Source organism: Bactrocera oleae, unplaced genomic scaffold (genome assembly GCF_042242935.1).
Source record: "Bactrocera oleae isolate idBacOlea1 unplaced genomic scaffold, idBacOlea1 ctg00000014.1, whole genome shotgun sequence".
Classification (NCBI taxonomy): Eukaryota; Metazoa; Arthropoda; class Insecta; order Diptera; family Tephritidae; genus Bactrocera; species Bactrocera oleae.
The window spans coordinates 45,001-52,500 of record NW_027212757.1 but is presented as its reverse complement, the minus strand read 5'-3'; the positions used below and the strand labels follow the sequence as shown (position 1 = coordinate 52,500).

General features: G+C 25.2%; 2 non-coding genes across 2 annotated transcripts; both read right to left on the bottom strand.

Annotated features, from left to right (window-relative positions):
* Nucleotides 1-266: 266 nt before the first annotated feature.
* LOC138858782 (5.8S ribosomal RNA) lies at nt 267-445 on the bottom strand. Its single transcript, XR_011397813.1, has one exon. It is a non-coding gene; the product is annotated as a 5.8S ribosomal RNA (ribosomal RNA).
* A 625-nt stretch (nt 446-1,070) lies between these two features.
* On the bottom strand, nt 1,071-3,060 carry LOC138858768 (small subunit ribosomal RNA). Its single transcript, XR_011397800.1, has one exon. It is a non-coding gene; the product is annotated as a small subunit ribosomal RNA (ribosomal RNA).
* Between the last annotated feature and the right edge of the window lie 4,440 nt (nt 3,061-7,500).

Sequence of the window (7,500 nt, the reverse complement as noted above, 5' to 3'; positions counted from 1 at the left end):
AAAAATTTATTTTATGCTAGACATTCCTCTTATGTATTATTTAATATAATTTAAATAATGTTGAAAATTTTTTCTTTTATGGGAATACTAAGATTCTCATTTATCATAAATTTTCGTTCAAATATGAGGTATTCAAGAATATATTTTCTATATTTCTTTTTATGCTATTAATATTATGGATTGAAAAATACAATCCAATAATATGCCATATGCTTAAATTCTATTAATTGACTAAAAGAATAAGCAACTAATTTAGCATAGTCTTACAACCCTCAACCATATGTAGTCCAAGCAGCACTTTAAAATTAATTAAAGTACATAACAGCATGGACCGCAATATGCGTTCAAAATGTCGATGTTCATGTGTCCTGCAGTTCACACGATGACGCACAGTTTGCTGCGTTCTTCATCGACCCATGAGCCGAGTGATCCACCGCTTAGAGTGATAATTTTTTTGTATTTTTTTAATTCAAAGTCAAAGAATTTTAATTTATTGAAAGTATTAATAATTAATCAATAATAAATTTTTAATACATAAGTTTAAAACATCTTTCAATAAATTGTAATTTTAAACCCAAACATTTGCAGCTGCGCATGTCTTAGGTCAACAAAAACAGTAATACCTTTTATATTATTTTTTTCTTCTCTATTTGTGCGTTTTCTTTTTTTAAATTTTTCAACATGTTTTTAATCACAAATAGAAAATACCATAAAAAAAAGGTATTACACACGTTAATGTGAACAAGTTAACTTATCATTTATAATATTTTATATAAATATCACAATTAAATATTATTTTCTATATAAATAATAAGTACAGCTATATGTTTAAAGGTTTTTTTATTGCGTTCAAATACAATGTATGCGAAGTTCACAATATAATATATATTGTCATAATGCATTACAAGGAGTTAAAAAAAAAAAAAAAACAGAAAAACATTCAAAACATTGTATAATTCAAAACATTTTGAATGAAAAGAACAAAAAGAAAACTTTTTTTTCTTTTTTATTCTTTTTTTTTATTTTGTTTTTATATAATTATTTTTTTTTCTTTTCGGATAGGAACACAATAATGATCCTTCCGCAGGTTCACCTACGGAAACCTTGTTACGACTTTTACTTCCTCTAAATAATCAAGTTCGGTCAACTTTTGCGAAACAACCGTGAAACACAAGGCGTCACAGTGATCACGTCCGGAGACCTCACTAAATAATTCAATCGGTAGTAGCGACGGGCGGTGTGTACAAAGGGCAGGGACGTAATCAATGCGAGTTAATGACTCACACTTACTGGGAATTCCAAGTTCATGTGAACAGTTTCAGTTCACAATCCCAAGCATGAAAGTGGTTCAGCGGTTTACCCGGACCTCTCGGTCTAGGAAATACACGTTGATACTTTCATTGTAGCGCGCGTGCAGCCCAGGACATCTAAGGGCATCACAGACCTGTTATTGCTCAATCTCGTTACTGCTAGACGCAATTTGTCCATTTAAGAAGCTAGTGTCCTTATAATGGGACAAACCAACAGGTACGACTCCACTTATATAAACACATTCAAACACTTGTACATTCAAGATGAACGCATGAATGAAGGCTATATAAGCTTCAACACCATAATCCTGAAAGCATCTATTTAATATATTTGAGTCTCGTTCGTTATCGGAATTAACCAGACAAATCACTCCACGAACTAAGAACGGCCATGCACCACCACCCATAGATTCGAGAAAGAGCTATCAATCTGTCTTACACGCTTATGTTCGGACCTGGTAAGTTTTCCCGTGTTGAGTCAAATTAAGCCGCAGGCTCCACTCCTGGTGGTGCCCTTCCGTCAATTCCTTTAAGTTTCAGCTTTGCAACCATACTTCCCCCGGAGCCCAAAAGCTTTGGTTTCCCGGGAAGCGACTGAGAGAGCCATAGTAGTAGCTACACCCAATTGCTAGCTGGCATCGTTTATGGTTAGAACTAGGGCGGTATCTGATCGCCTTCGAACCTCTAACTTTCGTTCTTGATTAATGAAAACATCTTTGGCAAATGCTTTCGCTTAAGTTAGTCTTACGACGGTCCAAGAATTTCACCTCTCGCGTCGTAATACTAATGCCCCCAAACTGCTTCTATTAATCATTACCTCTTGATCTAAAAACCAATGAAAGTAGAACAGAGGTCTTATTTCATTATTCCATGCACAAAATATTCAGGCATTTGGAGCCTGCTTTAAGCACTCTAATTTGTTCAAAGTAATTGTACCGGCCCACAACAACACTCGATGAAGAGCACTGAAGCAGGTTTAAATAGGAGGAATATATAAAAAATACATTGTATTAATTATATATAAGAACTCCACCGGTAATACGCTTACATACATAAGGTAATGTACATACCACAATTATAGTTGTACTACCCGTATGAAGCACAAATTCAACTACGAACGTTTTAACCGCAACAACTTTAATATACGCTATTGGAGCTGGAATTACCGCGGCTGCTGGCACCAGACTTGCCCTCCAATAGGTCCTTGTTAAAGGATTTAAAGTGTACTCATTCCAATTACAGGGCCTCGGATATGAGTCCTGTATTGTTATTTTTCGTCACTACCTCCCCGAACTGGGAGTGGGTAATTTACGCGCCTGCTGCCTTCCTTAGATGTGGTAGCCGTTTCTCAGGCTCCCTCTCCGGAATCGAACCCTGATTCCCCGTTACCCGTTGCAACCATGGTAGTCCTAGATACTACCATCAAAAGTTGATAGGGCAGACATTTGAAAGATCTGTCGTCGGTACGAGACCATACGATCTGCAAGTTATCTAGAGTTCAACCAATATAACGATCGAATAATCGCTTGGTTTTAGCCTAATAAAAGCACACGTTCCAAAAGGTCCGTGTTTATTTTGCATGTATTAGCTCTAGAATTACCACAGTTATCCAAGTAACTGTTAACGATCTATGGAACCATAACTGATATAATGAGCCTTTTGCGGTTTCACTTTTAATTTGTTTGTACTTAGACATGCATGGCTTAATCTTTGAGACAAGCATATAACTACTGGCAGGATCAACCAGAATAATATATATTTCTTTTTTATATAATATTTTTTATATTATATAAAAGTTTAAAATGATATTTTCTTATTTGAAAATTATACACAAATACACAAAACATAAAAACATTTACAATATACACAACAATTTTTCTATGTTTCTTTCTTTATTATATTTTTTTTCATTATATTTCATTTCTATTGTGTGATTTTGAAATGGATTTTTTTAATTTTTGTTTTGGTATCGTGAAAAGAATTTTCGTTCTCTATACATATTATTATTTAATTATTATGTAAGAACGATATTTCTTCTTATATTGGCAAAATTTTCAAATAATATCATTCTATACATTTTACTTTATTTCAATGCATATAGTAATATATATACCTTTTTTTAAGAGTATATACATTTTTTTCTTGATTTGAAATTAATAATTTCAAATTCTATTATATTTATTTCAATAATAAATATATGATAAAAAGTATTTTCGGGTGCAACACATTAATATTTTATTTTATTTAAAAACCATCCTTTTACACATATATTTTATGAGTAAATATTAGAATAGCTCACAAATAAAACTAAAATATTGTTTAATATTTATTTCTACAATATGTTAGTATAGAATAATAGATTTTTTATGTTTTTGTATAAAACAAAATCTATTTCTATTTAAACTAACTGTAGGAAACCAGGAATAAAAAACGCTCATTATATACAATATGTTAGTACAGAATATAGAGTTTTGTATAAAACAAAATCTATTTCTATTTAAACTAACTGTATAAAAACCAGGAATAAAAAACGCTCATTATATACAATATGTTAGTACAGAATATAGAGTTTTGTATAAAACAAATCTATTTCTATTTAAACTAACTGTATAAAAACCAGGAATAAAAAACGCTCATTATATACAATATGTTAGTACAGAATATAGAGTTTTGTATAAAACAAAATCTATTTCTATTTAAACTAACTGTATAAAAACCAGGAATAAAAAACGCTCATTATATACAATATGTTAGTACAGAATATAGAGTTTTGTATAAAACAAAATCTATTTCTATTTAAACTAACTGTATAAAAACCAGGAATAAAAAACGCTTATATACAATATGTTAGTACAGAATATAGAGTTTTGTATAAAACAAAATCTATTTCTATTTAAACTAACTGTATAAAAACCAGGAATAAAAAACGCTCATTATATACAATATGTTAGTACAGAATATAGAGTTTTGTATAAAACAAAATCTATTTCTATTTAAACTAACTGTATAAAAACCAGGAATAAAAAACGCTCATTATATACAATATGTTAGTACAGAATATAGAGTTTTGTATAAAACAAAATCTATTTCTATTTAAACTAACTGTATAAAAACCAGGAATAAAAAACGCTCATTATATACAATATGTTAGTACAGAATATAGAATTTTGTATAAAACAAAATCTATTTCTATTTAAACTAACTGTATAAAAACCAGGAATAAAAAACGCTCATTATATACAATATGTTAGTACAGAATATAGAGTTTTGTATAAAACAAAATCTATTTCTATTTAAACTAACTGTATAAAAACCAGGAATAAAAAGGCACACAAAATCAACTTTCATTTTCATATTTACTTAAAAATACATATAAAGTAAAAAATATTTCCATATAAATACTAAGTAAATAAAGTCATACAAGTATGAAAATTTTCATACAAGTACCAAATACATAAATCATATAAGTATAGTAATATTCATACTTATAAGTATTTAAAAACAATTTCTTACTAATAAACTAACATAAGGAATTCAAATATATAAAAGTATAATACATTTCCTAGCAGTAAAAAATTTTCATATAAGTACTAAATGTATAAAGTCTATGAAGTAATAAATTTTCATATAAGTACTATTTCAGTATATGTCAATTTGAGCAGATTTGTGCAAATTTGTTATAAATGTTCTCTCCCATGTTGACGTTACCAACCCGAAAATATATGGAAAAATTCTTTTAACCTATTTAAAATTTAAAAACTCATATATACGTGGGTAATTTATATCATTTTCAAATATCGTCATGGTCATAATACAACTAATAACATCAAAAGTATTTTTACAATCGATTTTTTTTTTAAATTTTTAACTTGTATGACTTCATATTTAATACTTATATGAAAATTTATTACTTCATAGACTTTATACATTTAATACTTATATGAAAATTTATTACTTCATAGACTTTATACATTTAATACTTATATGAAAATTCATTACTTCATAGACTTTATATTTTTTATACTTATATAAAAATTTATTACTTCATAGACTTTATATTTTACTTCATAGACTTTATACATTTAATACTCATATGAAAATTTATTACTTCATAGACTTTATATATTTACTACTTATATGAAAATTTATTACTTCATAGACTTTATACAATTAATACTTATATGAAAATTTATTACTTCATAGACTTTATACAATTAATACTTATATGAAAATTTATTACTTCATAGACTTTATACAATTAATACTTATATGAAAATTTATTACTTCATAGACTTTATACAATTAATACTTATATGAAAATTTATTACTTCATAGACTTTATACATTTAATACTTATATGAAAATTCATTACTTCATAGACTTTATATTTTTTATACTTATATAAAAATTTATTACTTCATAGACTTTATATTTTACTTCATAGACTTTATACATTTAATACTTATATGAAAATTTATTACTTCATAGACTTTATATATTTACTACTTATATGAAAATTTATTACTTCATAGACTTTATACAATTAATACTTATATGAAAATTTATTACTTCATAGACTTTATACATTTAATACTTATATGAAAATTCATTACTTCATAGACTTTATATTTTTTATACTTATATAAAAATTTATTACTTCATAGACTTTATATTTTACTTCATAGACTTTATACATTTAATACTTATATGAAAATTTATTACTTCATAGACTTTATACAATTAATACTTATATGAAAATTTATTACTTCATAGACTTTATACAATTAATACTTATATGAAAATTTATTACTTCATAGACTTTATACAATTAATACTTATATGAAAATTTATTATTTCATAGACTTTATACAATTAATACTTATATGAAAATTTATTACTTCATAGACTTTATACAATTAATACTTATATGAAAATTTATTACTTCATAGACTTTATACAATTAATACTTATATGAAAATTTATTACTTCATAGACTTTATACAATTAATACTTATATGAAAATTTATTACTTCATAGACTTTATACAATTAATACTTATATGAAAATTTATTACTTCATAGACTTTATACAATTAATACTTATATGAAAATTTATTACTTCATAGACTTTATATTTTTTATACTTATATAAAAATTTATTACTTCATAGACTTTATATTTTACTTCATAGACTTTATACATTTAATACTTATATGAAAATTTATTACTTCATAGACTTTATATATTTACTACTTATATGAAAATTCATTACTTCATAGACTTTATATTTTTTATACTTATATAAAAATTTATTACTTCATAGACTTTATATTTTACTTCATAGACTTTATACATTTAATACTCATATGAAAATTTATTACTTCATAGACTTTATATATTTACTACTTATATGAAAATTTATTACTTCATAGACTTTATACATTTAGTACTTATATGAAAATTTATTACTTCATAGACTTTATACAATTAATACTTATATGAAAATTTATTATTTCATAGACTTTATACAATTAATACTTATATGAAAATTTATTACTTCATAGACTTTATACAATTAATACTTATATGAAAATTTATTACTTCATAGACTTTATGCAATTAATACTTATATGAAAATTTATTACTTCATAGACTTTATATATTTACTACTTATATGAAAATTTATTACTTCATAGACTTTATACATTTAGTACTTATATGAAAATTTATTACTTCATAGACTTTATACAATTAATACTTATATGAAAATTTATTACTTCATAGACTTTATACAATTAATACTTATATGAAAATTTATTACTTCATAGACTTTATATATTTACTACTTATATGAAAATTTATTACTTCATAGACTTTATACATTTAGTACTTATATGAAAATTTATTACTTCATAGACTTTATACAATTAATACTTATATGAAAATTTATTACTTCATAGACTTTATACATTTAATACTTATATGAAAATTCATTACTTCATAGACTTTATATTTTTTATACTTATATAAAAATTTATTACTTCATAGACTTTATACATTTAATACTTATATGAAAATTCATTACTTCATAGACTTTATATTTTTTATACTTATATAAAAATTTATTACTTCATAGACTTTATATTTTACTTCATAGACTTTATATTTTACTTCATAGACTTTATACATTT